Source organism: Triticum dicoccoides, chromosome 2B (genome assembly GCF_002162155.2).
Source record: "Triticum dicoccoides isolate Atlit2015 ecotype Zavitan chromosome 2B, WEW_v2.0, whole genome shotgun sequence".
Lineage (NCBI taxonomy): Eukaryota > Viridiplantae > Streptophyta > Magnoliopsida > Poales > Poaceae > Triticum > Triticum dicoccoides.
The window spans coordinates 494,147,504-494,172,425 of record NC_041383.1 but is presented as its reverse complement, the minus strand read 5'-3'; positions in this window follow the sequence as shown (position 1 = coordinate 494,172,425).

Genomic DNA, 24,922 nt, shown 5'->3' with positions numbered 1-24,922 from the left:
GCTCCACACCTAAGTCCTTACGCTAGGACATATGACGTGATAATTCCATGACAGTACCCTATCATTTCTACAATTTATATTGACCAATATAAGCCACAGAAACTAGAAAACAAGCAAACTATGCATTGAAAACAGAATCTGTCAAAAACAAAACAGTCTATAGTAATCTGAACAAAGATCATACTTCTGCTACTCCAAAAATTCTAAAACATTAGGACGGCATAGATAATTTGTATATCAATCATTTGTAAAAAAATCAGATCTAAAGCACGTTCCAGTGAATTAGTGAATTTTGAAAATCCTGGACTGAGCGCAAAAGTTTCTATTTTTGCATAGAATCAAGTCAACTATCATCCACACTATCCCAAAGGCTTTACTTGGCACTTTATTGAAACAAAAACTATAAAACATGGTTACTACAGTAGCTTAATCATGTGAACACACCAAAACAGTAGGGGTAAATGTTTGGTTATCCCCCAACAAGATCTTTTCTTTAATGCCTTTGTATCTAGGCATGATGATTTCAATGATGCTCACATAAAAGATAAGAATTGAAGCATAAAGAGAGCATCATGAATCATAAGTTCCTATCTGGTAATAATTTTCAGCAGCATCATGAATAGATTCATCAATATAACTATCACACACAGCATTCCTTTCATGATCCACAAGCATAGTATTTTTATTACTCTCCACATAAGCAATTTTATTCTCATTCATAATAGTGGGAGTATCATATAAAATTCAAATACTATAATTTGTTTCCACATTAAAAGAGTAATGTTCAGTAAAAGGATATTCAAAATTATAACAACAATTATAACTACTTTTTATAACATAAGTATCATCATAATAATCATCATAAGTAGCAACTTTGTTCTCATCATAGTCAATTGAAACCTCTTCCGAAATAGTGGAATCATTAGTAAATAAAGTCATGACCCCTCCAAATCCAATTTTTATAATAAAATTCATCACCCTCAAAAATAGTGGGATAATTATTATCTAAAGTTGACACTCTTCCAAACCCACTTTCATAAATATTGCAATCATCATAAATAGGAGGCATGCAATCATCATAGCAAATTTGATCATTCAAAGTAGGGGGAATAAAAAGATCATCTTCATTAAGCGTAGCATCCCAAGCTTGGGACAAGCATTAATTGCAGCAAATAAATTCTCAAACATGTCATTCTCATCAAACATAGCATCCCCAACCTTGTGGCTTGGCATATCATAAGCATAATCACTTTCATCATTAATAGTATGAATAGCACCAATAGTATAACAATTATCATCATAATTTTCCAAGTTGGTGCCAAAAAGATTTTCAAGATTATAAGAAGTATCATTATCTTCCCAATCATAGTCATCACAACAAGCAATAGGCATAACAAAATCATCATTAAGTGTATCATCTTCCACAGTTATTTTCGATTCATCCACGTGAGGCACAACAATAATAGGAGCAACATCATTTGGGAGAGATACCTTTTTACCTCTACTCTTTCTTCTTTTCTTCTTCTTCACCACCTCATGTGTGGGTTTAATTAATTTTTTCGAGCTTCTTATTGATGAGATTGGTTGAATAGGGAGCTCCTCCTCGTCACATATTTCATCATGAGAGACAATAGGAGGTAAAGTGGAAATATTTACCCTTTCATTAGTATTCCTTTTATATTCTATTGGTTTTCCCATCTTTCTATTGTTGGCAATATAAGCATTCTCATTGCAATTTACCATGCAAAACATATGGATTTCTTTCAGATTAGTATCAGCATGGTCTGTGAATATGAATGCTTCCAACCAAGCATTCTTATGTGACAATTCTTCACACCCCAAAAATAAACAAAGTTCATTATAAAGTTCAAGGGTGATCAAGTTATTGCGATATTTGGACACGATTCGATCATGAAAAAGCATGCATTGGAAATTAAGGAGACCAACTTTATTGCAAAGTTCACAAGTAATAAGATATAGAGAACATAATTTTGTAGCAAATTTATCTATCACTTTGAGCAAAAAAATTGGTTCTATCATGTTTATGCTTCTTACAAAATCTATCACCCCTATAAGGCATGTCTTCACAAAGTCTTTCCACTCGACAAAAATTGACATGCTTATAAGAAACATTTTTGTCATGACTAGTGCAATCATCATTAGCATTTTGGATATTCATAGAATTCAAACTAAAACATTGCAATCATGCTCACCATTCAAAGTTTTTATGCCAAACATTTTATTGAATTCTTCTTCTATTAATTGAGCACAATTTTCCTTTCCATCATTTTCAAGAAAATACATTATAAAGATGAACAATATGAGACCACCTCAATTCAAATTTTTTTTGTAATTTTTTTTATAAACCAAACTAGTGATAAAACAAGAAACTAAAAGATTCAATTGCAAGATCTAAAGATATACCTTCAAGCACTCACCTCCCTGGCAATGGCACCAGAAAAGAGCTTGATTTCTACTACGCAACTTTATTCTTGTAGACTCGTGTTGGGCCTTCAAGCACGGAGTTTTGTAGGACAGTAGAAATTTTCCCTCAAGTGGATGACCTAAGGTTTATCAATTTGTGGGAGGCGTATGATGAAGATGGTCTGTCTCAAATGACCCTGCAACCAAATAATAGAAAGTCTCTTATGTCCCCAACACACCCAATACAATGGCAAATTGTATAGGTGCACTAGTTCAGCGAAGAGATGGTGATAAAAGTGTAATATGGATGGTAGAAATATATTTTTATAAAAGGAACAACAAAAAACAGCAAGGTAGCAAGTAACAAACGTGAGCACAAACGGTATTGCAATGCTTGAGAATTAGGCCTAGGGTCCGTACTTTCGCTAGTGCAATCTCTCAACAATGCTAATCTAATTGGATCATATAACCATCCCTCAAAGTGTGATGAAGAATCACTCCAAAGTTCTTATCTAGCGGAGAACATAAGAAGAAATTGTTTGTAGCTATTCTTTCCGATCGATCTATCCAAGAGTTCGTACTAAAATAACACCAAGTTATTCTTTCCGATCGAGCTGTCAAGAGTTCGTACTAAAATAACACCAAGTTATTCTTTCCGATCGATCTGTCAAGAGTTCGTACTAAAATAACACCAAAGCAAATTCAGATTCATAATACTCAATCCAACACAAAAAACCTCAAAGAGTGCCCCAAGATTTCTATCGAAGAAAGTAGGATGAAAACATGGATCAACCCCTATGCATAGATTACGCCAATGTCACCTCGGGAATCTGCGATGAGTGCCAAAACATATATCAAGTGAATTAATATAATACCCCATTGTCACCATGGGTATTCATATGCAAGACATATATGAAGTGCTCTCAAATCATAAAAATATTCAATTTGATAAGAACGAAATCTCAAAGGGGAAACTCAATTCATCACAACAAGATAGAGAGGGAGAAACACCATATGATCCAACTACATTAACAAAGCCCATGATACATCAAGATCGTGCCATCTCAAGAACACGAGAGAGAGAGAGAGAGAGATTAAACACGTAGCTACTGGTACAAACCCTCAGCACCGTGGATGACTCCTCATCATGCATGGTGGCTGCCAGGATGACGAAGATGGCCACCGGTGATGATTTCCCCCTCCGACAGGGTGCCAAATGGGGTCTAGATTGGTTTTTCATGGCTATAGAGGCTTGCGGCAGTGGACCTTCAAATCTATGGTTATTTATGATGGTTTCTCTATTTATAGGATTTTTGGCGTTGATTTCATGCTAAGATGGGCCCCAAGGTGAGCACAACCCACCGGGGGCAAGCCAGACCCCTCTGGTGCGCCGTGGTGGGTTGTGCCCTCCTCATGGCTCTTCTGGCCCTCCCACGAAGCTTCGGGGGTCTCTTTTGTTCCAAAAAATCGTCAAAAAGTTTCAGCTCATTTGGAGAACTTTCATTTCTGCAAAAAAAACACCATGGCAATTCTGCTAAAAACAGCGTCAGTCCGGGTTAGTTCCATCCAGATCATACCAAAAACATATAAAATTGTTGTAGACATGGCATGAATACTTCATAAATTATAGATACGTTGGAGACATATCAATGGGATCTGGCAATCCTTGTTCACTTGCTTCAGCACTAACTGTGAGTCACCTCTAGTGATCAACTTTCTGAACCAAGGTCAATTGCAATGCAGAGTCCGGCAAGCAACCCTTCGTACATAGTAGTATTATTGGTGGACTGCCCCCGGGGAAACTTCATCTAAACCAAATACTTGAGATGCTCTCCGGTGGGTGCGACAAGCAGCACTCCGGCACTGGCGCCCTTGAGTGAGAAAGCACCATCAAAGTACATGATCCAGTCTTAGGGCACTTCCTTGCCGGGAAGCGAGGTCTCTGGTATCTCTTCGTCTGGAGTTGGTGGTCGTTCTGCAATGAACTCTGCCAAGGCTCTGCTGTCGAATTGAGGGTTCCGACAGACCCTTGAGGTTCGAACACTGGGGTGCGCGCGGAGGTTTCGCCTTCTACCTACTTGTTCCTCGCCGAATCGCTAGGGTCTAAACTACGAGAAGAACAACACAAGTGACACAGCGTTTATACTGGTTCAGGCCACCATTGTGGTGTAATACCCTACTCCAGTGTGTGGCGTGGTGGATTGCCTCTTGGGCTGATGATGAACAATACAAGGAAGAACAGCCTCGCGAGGGTCTGTTCTTGTGGTGGTGTTGTTCCTTTGGAAGGGTTGATTCTAGATGCCTATCTTATCTCCAGATTCCTCTATTCTGGATCCCTCCTCTACCCTGTGGGTGGCTAGTCCTATTTATAGGCGAAGGCCCTGGGCCTCTTCCCAAATATTGAGCGGGAAGGGCGCCAACAATTGGCCAATTTGAAGGGGAACATCTAGTACACTTATCCTGACTAAAGTTGGTCCTCGCCTGTCAAAGGCTCTGATGGTGACGCCGACTTGGGCTCCACGGTGACCTCCATCCTGCCGTTGGACTGGTCTTGGTCTTGTTGCACCGAAATGGATGCCTTTGCTTGATGCTCTCGCCTGTGCTTGCTCCCCTTGCACCAAAGAGGAAAGAAGGACACTACGCGGGCTGGCGCTCGGCTGGCGCCCTTGGTCGTCATGGCTTGCGTCATGGGCACCTCGCGAGGTACCCCACCTTGAACTCTCCGCCTCCTCGTGAGCCAGCCTGGCGAGGTTGTGCCTGAGGAAGCTCCTTGTCATCCGTCCCGCGAGGCTTGGCCCCTCGCGAGGGTCTTGAGCTTGTGTTGATGAAGATGGGCCGTGCTGGGCCCCCTTTGAGCCACGCCGCAGGCCGCAGGCAGGCAAGTCTGGGGACCCCCGTTCCCTGAACGCCAACAGTAGCCCCCGGGCCCAAGGCGCGCCCGGACTGGCCGAGCAAAGAGGCGAAAGGGCAAGTGCAAAGCGTCGCGGGCCCTAACAGCCTGCGGCCTTGGGTGCCGCGTGGCGGTTGATTGGACGTGGGCGCCTCCACTTCCCCATGACGCCTCAGCAACTGCACGGATTCGACAAGTCCCTGCACGCGAAACAAGTCATAATTACCTACGGTCACGGAGGCCGACGGTTGGCCTCCTCTGGCTTTAAGTACGGTACGCCGCGTGCCCTTCCAGTTCATCCCCTCTTGCTTCTCCTTCTTCCTCATGGCCCCGCCAAGGAGGTTCTCGGCCGCAGAGAAGGGAAAAGCTCGCCAGGCCGAGCCTGCCTCTCAACCGCCCAAGCGCGGTCGCGGCCGCCCTCGCAAGCACCCCGTGGCCTCCACGGCGGTTCCTCGTGACCGCGGAGGTGACTTTTCGCGTGGCAACGGGCGGCAAGCCGCGGCCGGGGGGTGTGTTTCGGCCATGCGGCCCCCGAGGTCGTGCTCTCGCACTGCGGAGGTGCTGCCGGAGTTTGTTATGTGGGCAGCGGAGCCGGACAGCGCCCGGCTTCACCTCCCTCGCTTCCTCCTAGGTGAGCTCCCGGTTGGCGCCCCGGGCGGCCTCTGGCTCCAGGCAGACGGCTGCTGCAGCCGGGCCTCATGGGCTTCGCTGGAGGTCTTCACGGCCGAGAGCCTGGCCCTGACCCGCGGCTGGCAAACATTTGCCCGCGCGCGTGGCCTGAGCCACCGGTGCACCCTGCACTTCAAGTTTGACGGCGACGCCACCCTCTACGTGAGGGTGTTTGGGGAAGATGGTCGCCGTGCTGGGTGCTGCCCTGAAGACGACGGCCACGGCCGGGGTCCCAGCCCCGGCGAGGATGGAGAGGGCAGCGAGCGCGCGGCTGGTGGCGCCCAGGATTCCTCAAGCTTCACTGGTTCCTCTTCGGGTAGCGATTCTTCTAGCAGCGGCCGCGGTCTGCCTCCGCACCGCCGTGCCTGCTTGGAGGGCGGTAGCGGGTCCGCCCGCCGTCGCACCCTGGTGAAGAGCGAGAGGGAGTTCGCTTGAGCTCCGGAGGCAGCTCGGGCCCGGCGCCTGGCGAGCTTTGCCTGATTTGTTCCCCCTTCTCCCTTTTCCTGCGCAAAAAGACAGCTATGTGGGGGCCCCGCGGGGGCGTGTTTGTGTTATCGTTGTCAATCATCGTAATGTTTCCGTTATTCTGGTATTGTTCCTTCTTGCTGAACGCCTGCGCGTAGGTAATCCCCAGCCTTTGCCATGGGGCGACCGACCCAGGTCCTGTATTCGCGTCGCGGTGCCTGTGAGGCACAGACTGGAGGAATGCTCCTGTAGTGGACCCGGGCCGTGAGGTCTTGACCGAAAGGATCGAAACACTCGTGAGGGCGCCAGGGCCGTCCCCTTGCGAAACCTCGCGCAAGAGAAATCGGGGTTGGAGGGCGAAAAACCGAAGAGCCAAAAGTCAAAAGACAGCGACAGTTTCAATAAAACTTCAAATGAGAATGAACTAGCCAACTGCAGAAAGCAAATGAAAAAGCCGCATCCGGCACCTAGTCTAGTCTTCGACGTCTTCTCACCAGCGCGGAGCTAAGTGCTACCACTGGGCGTGGGAGGGAGCCCCAGGGCCTGCGGCCGGCGCTCCTGAGACTCCGGGGCGTGTACAGCCCCAACTCATTATTACGTGAGAGTGTCACGGGCGGCGAGCTTCACAGGCGTTGGCCTTCTTCACAGGCTCCGGGCCTTTCTTCAGGGAAGCAAGCTTCACGGGCATTGGCCCTCTTCACAGGCTCCGGGCCTTTCCTAAAACGCGATAGCTTCACAGGCGTTCGCCTTCTTCACAGGCTCGGGGCCTTTTCAAAAAGATGGTCTTCACAGGCGTTCGCCTTCTTCACAGGCTCCGGGCCTTTCCAAAAAGATGGTCTTCACAGGCGTTCGCCTTCTTCACAGGCTCCGGGCCTTTCCCAGAAAGATGGTCTTCACAAGCGTTCGCCTTCTTCACAGGCTTCGGGCCTTTCCCAGAAAGATGGTCTTCACAGGCGTTCGCCTTCTTCATAGGCTCCGAGCCTTTTCAGGGGTAAAACCTCCGGAGGTGCTGGATGTTCCACGCATTCTGGACTGCACCCCCTCCTGAGTCTCCAAGCGCGCGGAGCCGGGCCTAGAAACATGAACAACCTTGAATGGGCCCTCCCACATGGGAGAGAGCTTATGAAGTCCCTCCCTGGAGAGAACCCGCCTGAGCACGAGGTCCCCTACCTCGAGAGTCCTGGGCGGATGTTGCGGCAGTGGTATCATCGCAGTGCTTGTTGATATCTTGCCGTTCGCAGTGCGGCTTCTCGGTGACGCTCCTCCCCCAGCACGAGGTACATCGCCCGCATGGCGTCCTACTGCGCTTCGTCGAATGCCAGGACCCGCGCGGACCGACGTCTAACCTCGTGAGGGAGGACCGCTTCGGCTCCATAGACCAAGAAGAAAGGGGTCTCTCCGGTCGGCTTGGTTGCGGTCGTGCGGATGGACCACAACATGGATTGGAGCTCGTCGTACCAGCCTCTGCCGCAAGCCTCCAGCTTCTTCTTGAATGTTCTGGTCTTGAGGCCCCTCAGGACCTCCGCATTGGCCCGCTCGGCCTGGCCGTTGCTTCAGGGGTGCGCCACTGAAGCGTAGCATATCTGCGTTCCAAGGTTAGCACAGTATGTTTTGAAGAGGTTGCTGGTGAACTGCGAACCGTTGTCGGTGATGATGCGGTTTGGCACCCCGAACTGGCTCACGATGCCCTTGATGAACTTGACCGCTGAACCTGCGGGGATGGTGCAGACGGCTTCCACCTCGGCCCACTTGGTGAATTTGTCCACGGCGTCCTAGAGCTAGCGATGGCCCCCTGGTGCCCGGGGAAACGGGCCCAGGATATCAAGCCCCCAGACTGCGAATGGCCACGTGAGGGGTATGGTCTGCAGACCCCCCGCCGGCTAATGGATTTGCTTTGCATGGAATTGACAGGCCTCGCAGGCCTTTACCAGTTCGACGGCGTCATTGAGCGCGGTAGGTCAATAGAAACCGCTTTGGAATGCCTTGCCCATGAGGGTTCGCGATGACGAGTGGTGCCCGCAGTCTCCTCCGTGTATGTACGCCAGCAGCTCTTTCCCTTGCTCCCTAGAGATGCAGCGTAGGGATACATCATTTGGTCGCTTCCGGTAGAGTTCCCCATCCCTGATGCAGTATGCTGTGGCCTGCCGCGCCACGCGCTCTGCTTCCTCCTCCTTCTCTGGCAAGATCCCTTGTGTCAGATAGCTCCGGAGTTCCGTGACCCAGCATCCCTCCTGAGGCTCCATTGTCAAGAGCAAACGCGCCCCCGAGGCCGGCCCGCAGACCGGGGCTCCTGAGGCTGGCGGCTGGGGAGCTCCTCCCGAGGCTGCACCGCGCTTGACAATGACGGCGTGGCCGAGGGCTTGAAGAGCCGCTCCTCGAAGATGCCAGGCTCCTGAGGCAGTCGCCTGGACGCTCGCTTGGCGATGTCGTCGGCCTCCTGATTGGTGCCACGGGGCACGTGCTGCAACTCTAGCCCCCAGAACTACTTCTCCATCCTGCGGACCTCCGCAAGGTAGGCTTCCATGTGCTCATCCCTTGGCTCGTATACTTTGTTGGAGAAGTTGACAAGGAGTTGTGAGTCGCCTTTGATGGTAAGGCGCTTTACTCCGAGGGCGGCCGCGGCCTTCAGGCCTGCTATCAGGCCTTCATATTCTGCTATATTGTTGGAGACCTTTTCTTCGTGTTGGAAACAGAGTTGCACGGCATAGTAGAGCTTGTCTTGGGTAGGAGATATAAGTACCACGCCAGCCCCCGCGCCGTGCATGGAGAACGCCCCGTCGAAGTACATGACCCAACCGTCCGACGCCTCACTTCCCGGGGAGAGGGATCGATCCTCATTAGCCTTTAGGCCTGGCGCCTCTGTCCACTCTGCCACGAAATCTGCCAAGGCGGCCCCCTTGATGACCCGGGTCGTGCTGAATTCGAGCTGAAATGCTTGCAGCTCAATGTTCCACTCGGCGACCCTTTCGGCTGAGTTAGGGCTTCGGAGCACTCTTTCCAAGGGGTACGCGGAGACAACCTTGATAGGGTGACCCTGAAAGTAGTGTCGCAGCTTGCGCGAGGCCACCAGTAGCGCGAGGAGAAGTTTCTGAGGCATGGGGTACCGTGCCCTCACATCTCGCAACACCGTGCTGACGAAGTACACCGGGTGCTCGATGGGGCTTGGAGTGTTGGTGCTGGTGGCGTCATCCGGAAACCGTGGTGCCTCCTGAGGCGGCGGAGCCTCCAGAAGCTGGTTGCCTGGGGGAAGGGCCTTTCCCGCTCCTGGTGCGTTCCCCTGCGGCGGCTGATCTTCCTCAATCGTGGTAGTGATCTCTGTGAGTCCTTTTTGGTCCTGTTTTGCCTTGGCGCGGGCAGCTGCCGCGGCCTTGGTCCGACGCTCCTCCCTAACCGCCACCAGGGCCGCACTGGCTGAGTAGGGAGTGGCGACGAGGTAGAGTACCAAGGGCTCTTGCGGGCGTGGGGCCACCATCACCGGTGGGCTGGTTAGGTATCTCTTGAGGTCTTGGAATGCCTTGTCGGCCTCTTCAGTCCATTCAAAGGGTCCCTTTTTCTTCATCAACTGGAAGAACGGCAGCGCCCACTCCCCCAACCTGGAGATGAAGCGCCCCAGTGCAGTCACGCGCCCAGTGAGCTTCTGCACCTCTCTGCGGGTCTTTGGCGGGCTCATGTCCTCGACCGCCTTGACCTTTTCTGGGTTGGCCTCGATGCCTCGGTGGGATACGAGGAAACCCAAGAGCTTGCCCGAGGGGACTCCAAACACACACTTCTCCGGGTTGAGCCTCAGGCTTACTGCGTTGAGGCTTGCAAAGGTTTCCTCTAGGTCTTGCATCAGGGTCTTGGCCTCGCGAGACTTTACTACAATGTCATCGATGTAAGCCTCCACGTTCTTCCTGAGTTGCGGGCCCAAGCTGATGTGCATGAGCCGCTGAAAGGTTGCCCCCGCGTTGCGCAGTCCGAAGGGCATGCATGTATAGCAGTATACCCCACACGGGGTCAGGAAGGCTGTCTTCTCCACATCTTCCACCGCCATCTTGATCTGATGATACCCGGAGAAGGCGTCCAAGAAGCACAACAGGTCACACTCAGCGGTGGATTCGACGATTTGATCGATGTGTGGAAGCGGGAAAGGATCTTGCGGGCATGCTTTGTTGAGGTTGGTGAAGTCGACACACATGCGTTCCTTCCCTCCCTTCTTTGGTACCACCACAGGGTTGGCCAACCAATCTGGATATCAAACCTCGCGAATGACCCCCGCAGCTTCTAGCTTGTGGGTCTCCTGGACGATGAAGGCCTGCTTTTCAGTGGACTGCCGCCTTGCTTTCTGCTTTACGGGGCGCACGTTGGGGCAGACATTGAGGTGGTGCTCGATCACGCCCCATGGGATCCCTACCAGCTGATCGGGCTCCCAAGCGAACACCTTCTTGTTTGCACGCAGGAACCTGACCAGGGCTTCCTCCTGCTCGGGCCCGAGGTGGGCGCCTATGGTGAAAGTGGCGCTGGTGGACCCGTCCTCATCGACGGGTATCTGCTTGGTCTCTGCCTTGTCTTGGGTGAACAATTGTTTCTTCTTGGCTGGTGCAGCCCCCTTGGGCTCCGGGGCGTTGGCAGGCTGCGCTGACGCCGCCGTCTTGAAGGCGAGCTGGAGCGCTCGCAGCGCGTCTCCGGTGTCCCCAGGCACGGTGAGGACTCGCTGCTCCCGGGCATCTTCATGAGGTTGTATGCCGGGTGAGTCGCGGCCAATTGGGCCAGCACTGGGTAGCCGAGGATGGCATTTTAGGGGAGGTCGATGAGGGCGATATCGAAATCGACCAGCTCCGTGCGGAAATTGTCATAGGTGCCGAAGGTCACTGGGAGCCGAATCTGTCCCAAGGAGCTGGATGACCCACCCCCGATGCCCATGAAGGGCTGGCTCGGCCGCAGCCGCCCCCGGGGTATGCGGAGGAGGTCGAAAGTTTCGACTGAAAGCACGTTGAGGCCCGCTCCACCGTTGATGAGGGTCCTGGTGACAGCCACCTGGCAGATGATGGGGGTGCACAACATCGGGAGCGCACCCGAGTAGGCCGAGCTGGAGGGGTGGTCTTCGAGACTGAAGGCTAGCCTGGCCTGCGGCTCCGGCCGGTCCCGGGAAGCCCCCTGCCGCGCGGAGGTGGCGCCGACCTGGCGGATGAACGGCTTGACATGGTGACTGGAGGGCGGCGCCTGCGAGCCGCCCAGGAGGGCCGCGACGACCGGGGAGGCCAGAGCGGCGTGGCGGGCAAGGAAGAGGTCACTCAGCTTTTCCCAAGAGGCCACGGAGGGATGCAGGGGCGATACTTGTTGCTCGTTCCCCGCCGGGCCGGTGGCGGTGTTGACGGCAGGCGACAGGGAGTGACGAGGGCGCGCGCCAACGGGAGCTGTCCGGGCGACTCGAGCGGCGCGAGCAGCCCGACGAGCGTCAGCCATGGACGCGACGGTCGGAGAAGAGCAGGGCGACGGAAGACGGATTCTGGCGCACCCCTACCTGGCGCACCAAATGTCGGATTTGGGGTTCCGCAGACCCTTGAGGTTCGAACACTGGGGTGCGCGTGGAGGTTTCGCCTTCTACCTACCTGTTCCTCGCCGAATCGCTAGGGTATAAACTACGAGAAGAACAACACAAGAGACACAAGGTTTATACTAGTTCAGGCCACCATTGTGGTGTAATACCCTACTCCAGTGTATGGCATGGTGGATTGCCTCTTGGGCTGATGATGAACAATACAAGGAAGAACAGCCTCGTGAGGGTCTGTTCTTGTGGTGGTGGTGTTCCTTTCGAAGGGTTGATTCTAGATGCCTATCTTATCTCCGGATTCCTCTATGCCGGATCCCTCCTCTACCCTGTGGGTGGCTAGTCCTATTTATAGGCGAAGGCCCTGGGCCTCTTCCCAAATATTGAGCGGGAAGGGCGCCAACAATTGGCCAATTTGAAGGGGAACATCTAGTACACTTATCCTGACTAAAGTTGGTCCTCGCCTGTCAAAGGCTCTGATGGTGACGCCGACTTGGGCTCCACGGTGACCTCCATCCTGCCGTTGGACTGGTCTTGGTCTTGTTGCACCGAAATGGATGCCTTTGCTTGATGCTCTCGCCTGCGCTTGCTCCCCTTGCACCAAAGAGGAAAGAAGGACACTGCATGGGCTGGCGCTCGGCTGGCGCCCTCGATCGTCATGGCTTGCGTCATGGGCACCTCGCGAGGTACCCCGCCTTGAACTCTCTGCCTCCTCGTGAGCCAGCCTGACGAGGTTGTGCCTGAGGAAGCTCCTTGTCGTCCGTCCCGCGAGGCTTGGCCCCTCGTGAGGGTGTTGAGCTTGTGTTGATGAAGATGGGCCGTGCTGGGCCCCCTTCGAGCCACGCCGCAGGCCGCAGGCAGGCAAGTCTAGGGACCCCCGTTCCCAGAACGCCGACATCTGCTTTGGGTTGTTGATGTACTTTCAAACTTCAAATCAAAACTCGACAACTCCAACGCCCACTCCACTATCCTGCCAGTGGCTTCTGGATTTCTCAAGATGTGTTGCAGCGGAAAGCGAGTGACAACGATGATGTGATGTGCTTGGAAGTAATGGCGCAGCTTCCTTGAGGCCATGAGGAAGCCAGAGAGCAACTTCTGCACACCAGAGTACCTTGATCTAGCCCCTTGGATGAGGGAACTGACGATAGATTGGGCGCTGCACCATCTTCTTGTTCAACACTTGTTGTTATGTCCCATTTGCTTGCGCTAAACTTGGGTTGTCGACATATGACCTTGCCAGAAAGGATTCTGGCTTGTCTACTTGAGGCTATGCGGTTGCTATTTCCTTATCTTCTACTTCCCTCTCGGCCAGTAGTGCCACGCTAACCACTTGATTGGTTGCTGCTAGGTATATCAGCAACGATTCTCATGGGATTGGCGCAACTAATACTGGCGGAGAGGATAGGTACTCCTTCAAGTCTTGGAGCGCAGCCCTTGCTTCAGGGGTCCATTACATTGGACCCACCTTTTTCAAGATCTTGAAAAACGGCAAGGCATGCTCAGCTGACTTGGAGATGAACCTGCTTAGAGCTGCTACACAACCAGCAAGACGCCTTATGTCCTTGACGCGCTTCGGTGCCTCCAACTACTCAATCGCCTTGATCTTGTCGGGATTGGCTTCAACTCCATGTTGGGATACAAAGAACCTGAGAAGCTTGCCGGATGGGACGCCAAACACACACTTCTCAGGGTTGAGCTTCAAGTTGATCTTGTGCAAATTTGCAAATGTTTCTTCCAAATCTTGGATTAGGGAATCCTTGTGCCTGGTTCTGACCACTGTATCATCCATGTAGGCTTCCGCATTTCTATGTAGTTGGGAACCAAAACCAATTTGCACAGCCCTTGCAAATGTTGCTCCGACACTCTTTAATCCGAAAGGCATGCGTATAAAGCAGTACATACCACATGGAATAATGAATGTCGTCTTCTCCTCATCCTCCTTGGCCATGAAGATTTGATGATAAACAGAGTAGGCATCAAGAAAAGAGAGCAGGTCATAGCTGGCGGTGGAGTCCACAATCTAACAATCCGCGGCAAAGGGAAGGGGTCCTTGGGGCATGCTTTGTTTATGTCAGTGAAGTCAATACAAAGCCTACAGTTCCCATTTGCCTTGCGAACATTCACTGGGTTTGCCAACCAAGTTGGGTGTAGCACTCCTCTGACCAAGCCTGCTGCATCTAGTTTTTGGATTTCTTGGGCGATGAACTGTTGTCGTTTTAAAGCTTGCTTCCCAACCTTTTGCTTGACATGTCTCGCATCAGGGCAAACAATAGGGTGGTGCTTAATCACCTCCCTGGGAACGCCGGGGATATCAGATGGTTGCCATGCAAACACATCAATATTCCCCCGCATGAAGGAAACGAGCATGCTTTCCCATTTGCTATCAAGGGTAGCACTCACAGTAAAAGTACCGCCAATGCCATCCTCCCTTGCAGAGACTTGCTTCATAGCAGGCGGTGAGGCCTTGGTCTTCTTGCTCTTGTCGACAGAGGTCTCTGGTATGTCCTCAACGGGTGCGCTACACTTCAAAGAGGTGTGCTTCTCGGAGTCCTTGTCAGAGATCTTGTCGGTCTTCTTCTTCTTTCCTCCCCCAGGAGCTTTGCCGGCAGGAGCAGGTGCTTTGATGGTAGATGTTGCCACTGCCTCCCAGTAGAGATTGTCGTCCTAGATGACTATGTCCTTCTTGTCGGAGTGGATGGCGATGATGCTCATCGGGCCCGGCATCTTAAAAGTATTATAGGCATAATGGGACGCTGCCATAAACTTTGCCAGAGCTAGACGCCAAGAATCCCATTGTAGAGCAATGGTATCTCGGCAACATAAAAAACGACCTTCTCGGTCCTGTAGTTCAGCTCAGTTTCAAAAGTGACTGTGGGTTGGCTCCTCCCTGGATTGATCCCTTGAAACGTTCCCGTTTCTTGGAGACCGTCATCAAGGATTTGCAACCTCCTAACCACATCAGGGGAGATCAGGTCAAGCCGGCACCATCCTCAACTAGCATTTTTTTCACCTTGAGGTTGGGAATTATTGGTGAAACCAAGAAAGGCAAACACACGACCATAGTGGTGCGGTTTGGGTGGTCCTTGGTGTCCTTGGTGTCAAAAATGATGGGCGTGTCGGACCACTTGAGCGGCCTTTGTGCCTCTACTACTGGTTTGGCCGCGTTGACCTCACGCGCCCACTACTTGAGCTGGCGGTGAGAGGAGTGCAAAGATGCGCCTCAGTTAACACACATGGCCTCCAAAGCTTTTTGAAACTCTTGCCCCTCAGATTCCTCCTCATCATCATCATCTTCATCATCGCCCTCCTTCTTATCAAGGTCGTGAGCAGGCTTCTGCTTCTGCTGCTGGCCCTTGGCGCAGCGGCCCCCATGACCACCGCGGTTCTTGTTGCCGGACTCACCAGTGTCGTCTTGGTCTTTCTCTTTCTCATGCTCCTCGCACTCTTGTTTTTGCTTCTCGGCAAGCTGGTCCACTTGCCAGCAATCATAGAGATTGTGGCCCTTGATGTGATGGATCTTGGAGTATGGCCCCTTGGTCTTGTTGGAGCCCTCCGCCTTCTCACCTGTGGCAGCCTCCCGACAATCGGCACACCCGGCAACCTCCTTGTGGAAGCCACCAGTCTTCGGCTTCTTGGAGGATCTGAGTTGCCGGAACTCTCGACTGCCATCACTGCCTTGCCCTTGTGCTTGCGATTATGCTTCCGGCCCGTCTTCTTCGGGGTGGACGTGTTGTCGTCCTCGGAATCCACCTCGGCTCCGGCATCCTCCCCGGAAGTCTCCTGTCCTCCTCAGCACATGCACACTAGTCTGCCAAGGTGTGTAGGTCATTGACGGTGCTCAACTGCTTGATGTTCAACTGGGCTTGCATCCTCGGATTGCGCACATTCATGTGGAATGAGGCAATAACGGCAATGGGGTGCACATTGGGGATGTTATGGTGCACATGGCTAAACCTCTGAACATATTTACGGAGGGGTTCACCCTCCTTCTGTGGAATCGAGTGGAGGTCGATGGGCTTTCCTAGAGGCTCATGGCCCCCAATAAGTCCGAACAAACAAATGACACAAGTCCAACCAGGAAGAAATAGAGACCTCCGCCAAGTTCATCAGCCAAGATCTCACATTGGAGTTGAGTGCCAAAGAAAAATAGTTGATGAGAATCTTGTCATCTCTGCCACCAACAGCTTTCACCGTGATGGTGTAGATTCCAAGAAACCCAGACAGATTGAGCTTGCCATCGTACTTCTCTGGCAAGTCAGGCTTGAAATTTTTGGAGTGGGGCCACAGAACTTGCCGCATCTCGTGGGTAAACGCTGGGTAGTCCACATCATAGGACAGACACCCAGGGAACCCTGGCGCAGGCTCATTCACAACTGGCCCTTCTCGTGCGTCTGACTGATGGTGTGCTTCCTGGCGATGCTCGATGGAGATTCGAGCATCCTCAGTGTGGCGGTCGTTGATGACCTAGCGCTGGTCGTGGTGGCGATTTCGGAGGCCCTACGGATCAGACAACGCCATGGACATGTTGTCATGGGCATCGACCCGCTAGCTCTGCCATACTTGTCGGGGAGAGGGTTGCACCGTTGGTGCAACACCCATGGTTCGCCTGTCATCCCCCCCTCTGGCGCCATTAGCCGCTAGTGAGAGGGCCCCACCGGACACAACCTATCATTGTTGGCGAAGCTGACGAGGATTTGGAGTCTGGATGGTAGCACGCCACTCATCCATGTTCTCCGGGGCTGGAGGAAATATCAGCAGCACCTCCACCTGCACTAGCGCCTCCACCGGCATCGTGAGCATGCCTGGGCGCAAGGACTGAGAAGTGGCTCAACTTCTGCGTGAGTCAGAACGAGCTCCATCCCTGTTCTGTTGTCGCAGTCGATGATCGCTAGTGATTTGTGTCGGATTTCGGGTTCCGGCAGACCCTCTAGGTTCGAACACTGGGGTGCGTGCGGAGATCTCTCCCTCTACCTACCTGCACCTCGCCGCCTCGCTAGGATCTAAGATATGAAAGGAACAACACAAGAGACATAGGGTTTATACTAGTTCGGGCCACCATTGTGGTGTAATACCCTACTCTAGTTTGTGGTGTGGTTGATTGCCTCTTGGGCTGATGATGAACAATACAAGGAAGAACAGCCTCACGAGAGTCTGTTCTTGGCTGGTGTGGGGAACTGCTAGGGGAGTTCAGTTGCTCTTCCTACTGGTTTCCAGATGATGATCCCCCTCTCCTCCACCTTGTGGGTGGCTAGTCCTATTTATAGGCAAAGGCCCTGGGCTCTTCCCAAATATTGAGCGGGAAGGGCGCCAACAATTGGCCATTTTGAAGGGGAACATCTAGTACACTTATCCTGACTAAAGTTGGTCCTCGCCTGTCAATGGCTCTGGTGGTGACGCCGGCTTGGGCTCCACAATGACTTCCTTCCTGCCGTTGCGACGGTCTTGGTCTTGTTGCACCGAAACGGATGCCTTTGCTTGATGCTCTCGCCTGCGCTTGCCCCCTTTGCACGAAAGAGGAAAGGAGGACACTTCGCGGGCGGGCGCCCGCCTGGCGCCCTCGGTCGTCATGGCTTGCGTCATGGGCACCTCGTGAGGTACCCCGCCTTGATCTCTCCGCCTCCTCGCGAGCCAGCCTGACGAGGCCGTGCCTGAGGAAGCTCCTTGTCGTCCACCCCGCGAGGCTTGGCCCCTCGCGAGGGTCTTGAGCTCGTGCTGATGAAGATGGGCCATGCTGGGCCGCCCCTTGAGCCACGCCACAGGCCGCAGGCAAGCAAGTCTGGGGACCCCCGTTCCCAGAACGCCGACAGTAGCCCCCGGGCCCAAGGCGCGCCCGGACTTGGCTGAGTAGAGAAGCGAAGGGGCAAGTGCGAAGCACCACGGGCCCTAACAGCCTACGGCCTCGGGCACCGCGTGGCGGTTGGTTGGTCATGGGCGGCCCTGCTTCCCCATGATGCCTCGGCGCGAATTGACAAGTCCCTGCATGCAAAGCGGGTCATGATTACCTGCAATCGTGGAGGCCGGCGGTTGGCCTCCACCAGCTATAAGTAGGGAACGGCGCGTGCCCTTCCAGTCCATCTCTTCTTGCTTCTTCTTCTTCTCCGTCCTTGCTCCACCTTGCCGCAATGGCTCCGATCCGCCGGTTCTCCGCGGAAGAGAAGGGAAAGGCTCCCCGAGAGGGTCCCCACCCGCTTCCGCCGAAGAAACGGCTAGCCCTATGCTATCGAGGTGAGGGCGCCCGGCAGGAGGTGTCGAGGCCTTGGTGCGAGCGGCAGCCGCCAGGGTTCCCGCTGCCCTTGTACGCCCACCTTGAGGGCCCTGTAGGAGTTGATGTCGAGCGCCATGGACGACGCCGCCTTCGGCGCTGGCGGGTCACGGCGGTGCGCGTTGTCCCTCCTGGGGTTCACGCCGAGGGCTCCTCCCGAGAGTTTGTGCTCCACGCCGCCATGCCTCCTCAGTCTTGGATTCACCTTCCTCCCTCCTTCGCCTTCGTGATGCCGCAGGGGGGATACTTGGAGCTCTGGTTGCAGCACGCTGGCTGCAACACCCTCGCGACTGAAGCGGAGGTCGCGGTCGTCGCCCCGGGCAAAGTCTTCATGACTCGAGGCTGGGGCGAGATCGCCCGGGTCTGCAGGACGAGGGGCGCCCTTGTGATCCACCTGGAGTACGACGGCGCTTCCGTGATGCTCTTCAAGGTCTTCGACGCGGACGGACGTCGGCTGGAGTGCTGCCCTGAGAGAGGTGGTCAGGCCCCTGTCGTGGCGAGGACCAGGCTCGTCGTTCACTCCCTCAGCGGCTCCTCAGGCGGCCGGGGCGTCGGAGGATCCAGCGACTCCGCCGAGCTCTTCGCGACTCCGGAGACGAGCGACGACAGATACGAGCCCCCGAACCCGCGCCGCTCTCGGAGCAGGACGGGCTCGTTAGGCCGCCGCCGCCTCTGATCTGGATGAGGTTGGCGTTGGTGCCCGACAGCCCACTGTTGATGATGGCGTCTCTTGCGGAGGCACGTGTAGTTAGCGTTCTCTAGGACTTGTTCCCTCTGTTCCCTGCAAGGAATCGGAAAGCGCGCCCCGTGGGGGCTTGTAAGATGTCTGTGGTTCTATTTGTTAATATAGTCCTTGCCATGAAGTAGTGCGAGATGCTTATTCCGTCTTAGCTTAGTTCTTCCCTTCAAACCTCACGAGGGCTTGGTGCTCTGCGCCGACAGGTCCCGGTCCCAAGGCAGGCTTCAGCCGTCGCTGGTATGCCAGGTCGCGATGCCGTGGTCAAGGCCAGGAGGTGAGCGGCCCGGGGTCCAGTAAGAGCCCCTGAGTCGCGATGCTCAGGAGGTCCCCTTTAGCGCTCAAGCAGCCATCGTTCGGTGAGAAAGGAGCGCAACATTGCTAACACGGGATTGCATTGGATGCGGGGACGGTGCTGCGATAACTAATGTTTCAGAGGGTGACTTATCTCGAGAGTCAGGAACCGCTTCCTGGTGCGGCGCTAGGTCCGTGCATCAGCCGGCAAGGGGTTGCCCGACGAGGTCCCCGCGTGCCTCTTCCCTCTCGCCTTTGCTCCCCTTTCTGCTCTACATCCTCGGGTCCCGGCCCTCGAGCGGGTCTCAGCCGTCGCTGGTATGCTAGGTCACGATGCCGTGGACAAGGCCGGAGGGTGAGGGCTGGAGAGCCAGTAGGAGCCCGTGAGTCGCGATGCTCAGGTACCCCCCCCCCCCTTTAACGTGCAAGCGGTTCGCGCGGACGAGGGTGAAGAAGACGCCGTGAGGGCCTCGCCTGGCGCTGCTCCTTGAAGGGATCCTGCAGGCCCACCACAAGAAGAACAAGAGTCCGCTATGACAAGCGGCGGTCAGCCGTTGGTTGCTTTGGAGAGGTGACGAGGCACTGAAGGCCTGACGAGGTGGCGATGTGCGAGGCTGCCGCGGCCAGAGCTCAGCCATTCAGGTTTTCCGGCGTTGCAGGGACGGACCCATGCGCAAGCGTCGTGCCGTTGGGGAGAAGCTCCATCGGTTGGTGTCAGTTGAGCGGGCAACTAGGTCAAGCACGTTAATCACGAAGAAGCGAGTTCATTTAGATAGATGCAGGTAAGGCAGACATCGTTGGGTCTAGCCCGAGCGACTTGGGGATGATGCAGCCCGAGGGGCGCCCCCAACAAAGTAAGCTAGGAACATAAAGTAAAAAAGGGGATACATGCCGCAAGGACGGACCCACGCGGCCTGGAAATAATGCAGCCCTGGGGGCGCTCCCAGCTGGAAACGAAACTTGAAGGATGTCACATGATAGCGTTGAAGACGAAGGGGTGTTGAAGTAGCGGACGTCGTGGGCTGCGGAAGCCGATCTTCACGAGCCCCCAGGCCCAGGAGCCTCGGAAGGTTCCGGAGGCGCTGGTGGCTCCTCGTGGACCATCTCCATCTCCGCCAGGACTGAGGAACGCCTGGCCTCCTGAGCCTCCAGGATGCTCCTCATGAGGCGCTGGTACGTGCGGCCACGTTCGGCAAGCCGTAGGGCATGCGAACATAGCTGTGGGGTGGGCCTTCGCAGCGCCCCACGCGTGAGGGCCAGAAGCGCTCCTGAGACGCGGCTCGGTTGAGCCCTGGGATGTTGATGCAGATGCGCAGCCCACCATCCTCGCCTGGATGGGGAGCTGCGGCGAGTAAGCGGCGGCTGCCACTCATGACTCTTGACTCCTGCAACTCCTGTGTGATTTGACTGATGAACTCCTGAGGGTTTGGCCCTCCTTGCCTTGCTCCTTCCTGAGGGAAACGTGCTTTGAAACACGCCTCCAAGTGGTGCCCAAGCGCCTCCCTCGTGACCTTAGCAAGGTCGGTGGCCCTCCAGGATGGAGCCCCCGAGCCTTGCTTGAGGAGGGCGCCGGGCGCGCCTTCCTATGCGATAGAAGGAGGTGCCCCTGAGCAGGCACAGACCCTGAGCGGCCTGCCTCCTGAGGGGTCGGGCCTGGCGATGTCTTCTTCTTCTTGGGAGCGGTTTCAGGGAGCCTCCCACTCCCGTGGTCTGGGTCTTCAAGTGATGCGGCCTGAAAAGCTCGCTCCAGGGAGCACACTGCGTCTCTTTCTTCACAAGGCACCGTGATGACTCCACCGCTTCCTGGCATCTTGAGGACGTTGTAGCCGTGATGAGTCACGGCCATGAACTTGGCGAGAGCTGGGTACCCGAGGATGGTGTTGTATGGCAGGCGAATGTGGGCGACGTCGAAGTCGATGAGCTCGGTGCGGTAGTTGTCGCGCGCCCCGAAGGTGACAGGGAGGCGGACCTGCCCAATCGGAACCGTGGAGCCATCGGTGACTCCGGAGAAGGGCTTGGTTGGCTGAAGCTGATTGTAAGGCACTTGGAGATTGTTGAATGTCTCTACAGACAGGACGTTGAGCCCTGCCCCGCCGTCGATGAGGGTCCTGGTGACTTGCACGTTGCTAATGACTGGGGAGCAAAGCATCGGGAGGACTCCGGCTGTGGCCGCACACTTGAGCTGATCCGCTGAGCTGAACGTGATGGCACACGCCGACCACCTGAGGGGGTGCGTGGCTTCGAGCTTGGGGAGGACTGCATTCACTTCGCGGGCGAACTGCTTGAAGATGCGTTGAGAGGCTGGGGCTTGAGCTCCGCCCAGGATGCAGGCGACCGCGCGCGGCTCCTGGAAGCCCCCAGCCCCCTCGTCCTGATGATGGTCCTCGTTTCTCCTTGGCTGTGGCGGCAGTGGAGGGAGGCCTGCGTTTCCTTGCGGACGATCCTCGCGAGGTTGATCCCTCCAGTCTCCCTCGCGAGGCTGATCCTGCCAGCGATCCTTGTGAGGTCGGTCATGCCACCCTTGGCGAGGGCCGCGGTCCTCCCAGCGTCCTGTGTTCCTTCCTCCTCCTCAGTCGTAGCCTCGATCGTTGCGGTCTGGGCGTCGGCCGATCCTCCCTTCTCGCATGGCTCAGAGCTCTTGACATTCGTTGGTGTTGTGGGTGTGGAGGTCGTGGTACACACAGTACCAGCTGCCCTTGAAAGACTCGGGCTGGTCTCTGCCCCGCTTGGTGTCTGGTTCTGCCGCGAGCACGGCAGCCCCCTTGCGCTTCACGTCCTTGGCCTTGGATTTCTTCTCTTCTGGGTCTGCGGCTGGCAGCTCGAGGAGGGAAAGGCGCCCTTCCTCAGCCCTGGCGCACTTGTTCGCCAAGTTGAACAGCTCCAAGGAAGTGCACAGATCTTCATGCATCGCCAGCTTCTCCTTCATCTTGACGTCGCGCACACCGTCGGAGAAGGCTGAGATGATGGCCTCCTCGGTCACCTTGGGAATCTTGAGGCATGCGTTGTTGAAGCGCTGGATGTACTTCTGCAGGGTCTCCATGGTTGCTGCTTGATGCGGCGCATGTCGCTCACGGCAGGTGGCCAGTCACGAGTACCTTGGAAGTTGGCGATGAAACGGGTGCGCATCTCGTCCCAGGAGGAGATCATGCCAGGAGCCAGGTTCAGGAGCCAGGTGCAGGCCCCGTCCTTGAGTGCCATGGGAAACCAGTTTGCCATGACCTTCTCGACCCTGTTGGCGGCTTCAATGCCTAGCTCATAGAGCTAGAGGAACTCAGCAGGGTCGGCCATGCCGTCGTAGCAAGGAGGCGGATCTGGCATGAACTTGCTGGGCCACGCGACGCTGCGCAGCTCGGTGGTGAAGGCGCGGCAGCCTGCTATGGCCACGGGAGGCCTTTGGTGACGAAGAGCTTGGTCTTGCGGGTCCCCATGCGCTGCAGCTAGGAGCAGCGCAGGGTCTTGGCGTGCTGGAACAGGAGCGTGGTCGCGACGGGCCGAAGCAGGGAGCACTCGGGCAGCTTCTTGGGGACGAGGGACCTCTTGGCAACTCAGCTCTTGCCACGCTGGCGCCGGACGGACTGGGTTCCGCCCAGGGGCCACGCCCCTTGGGGCCAGGGCACCTTCTTGAGGGGGAGGTGGCTGAGGCGCCCCCGGAGCTTCATTGCCCGCGCAGGGTGGAGCGCGGTGCAGCGAGATGGACAGTGCGGGGGAGCCCCCTGCGGCGCGGACAAGCTCGGTGACGTGGTCAAGCCACTCTTCGTAGACGTCGTCGACTGGGCGGTAGCGCAGGAGCTCGTTTGCTGCGATGGGCGCAGCTCGTGCCTCCATGGGCGCGCGGAGTGCACGGGACGAAGAACCAGCTGGGGTGAGTGAGGGAGTAGCAGTGCGGCCGTCTCGCCTCACGGACGGATGCTGGGACGATGCTTGCTGCTCGTTCCCCGTCGGGCCGGTGGCGGCGTTGATGGCAGGCGACGGGGAACGGCGGTGGCGGCCGCCGATAGGGGCTGTCTGGGCGACGCGGGAAGCGAGAGCGGCTCGGCGCTCGGCGCGGGCTCGACAGGCGTTTGCCATGGATGCGATGGTCGGTGAAGAATAGGGCGGCGGAAGACGAATTCCGGCGCACCCCTACCTGGCACGCCAAATGTCGGATTTCGAGTTCCGGCAGACCCTCTAGGTTCGAACACTGGGGGACGCGCAAAGATCTCGCCCTCTACCTACCTGCACCTCGCCGCCTCGCTAGGATCTAAGCTATGAAAGGAACAACACAAGAGACACAGGGTTTATACTAGTTCGGGCTACCATTGTGGTGTAATACCCTACTCTAGTTTGTGGTGTGATGGATTGCCTCTTGGGCTGATGATGAACAATACAAGGAAGAACAGCCTCGCGAGGGTCTGTTCTTGGTTGGTGTGGTGAACTGCTAGGGGAGTTCAGTCGCTCTTCCTACTGGTTTCCAGATGATGATCCCCCTCTCCTCCACCTTGTGGGTGGCTAGTCCTATTTATAGGCAAAGGCCCTGGGCCTCTTCCCAAATATTGAGCGGGAAGGGCGCCAACAATTGGCCATTTTGAAGGGGAACATCTAGTACACTTATCCTGACTAAAGTTGGTCCTCGCATGTCAAAGGCTCTGGTGGTGACGCCGGCTTGGGCTCCACAATGACTTCCTTCCTGCCGTTGCGACGGTCTTGGTCTTGTTACACCGAAACGGATGCCTTTGCTTGATGCTCTCGCCTGCACTTGCCCCCTTTGCACCAAAGAGGAAAGGAGGACACTGCGCGGGCTGGCGCCCGCCTGGCGCCCTCGGTCGTCATGGCTTGCGTCATGGGCACCTCGTGAGGTACCCCACCTTGATCTCTCCGCCTCCTCGCGAGCCATCCTGATGAGGCCATGCCTGAGGAAGCTCCCTGTCGTCCACCCCGCGAGGCTTGGCCCCTCGCGAGGGTCTTGAGCTCGTGCTGATGAAGATGGGCCGTGCTGGGCCGCCCCTTGAGCCACGCCGCAGGCCGCAGGCAGGCAAGTCTGGGGACCCCCGTTCCCAGAACGCCAACAGTAGCCCCCGGGCCCAAGGCGCGCCCGGACTTGGCTGAGCAGAGAAGCGAAGGGGCAAGTGCAAAGCGCCGCGGGCCCTAACAGCCTGCGGCCTCAGGCGCCGCATGGCGGTTGGTTGGTCGTGGGCGGCCCTGCTTCCCCACGACGCCTCGGCGCGAATTGACAAGTCCCTGCATGCAAAGCGGGTCATGATTACTTGCGATCGTGGAGGCCGGCGGTTGGCCTCCACCGGCTATAAGTATGGAACGGCGCGTGCCCTTCTAGTCCATCTCTTCTTGCTTCTTCTTCTTCTCTATCCTTGCTCCACCTTGCCGCAATGGCTCCGATCCGCCGGTTCTCCGCGGAAGAAAAGGGAAAGGCTCCCCGAGAGGGTCCCCACCCGCTTCCGCCGAAGAAACGGCTAGCCCTATGCTGTCGAGGTGAGGGCGCCCGGCGGGAGGTGTCGAGGCCTTGGTGCGAGAGGCCGCCAGCCACAGCGACCTTGGGGACCGCAGAGCCGCCTCTTGACGTAGCGACGTGCGGATCTTGGCTTCCGCCAGAGTGAGTACGACTCTTTTAGCTGGAAGGGTGTGGAGAGGGCTCACTACCAATCCCACCCACAAGAG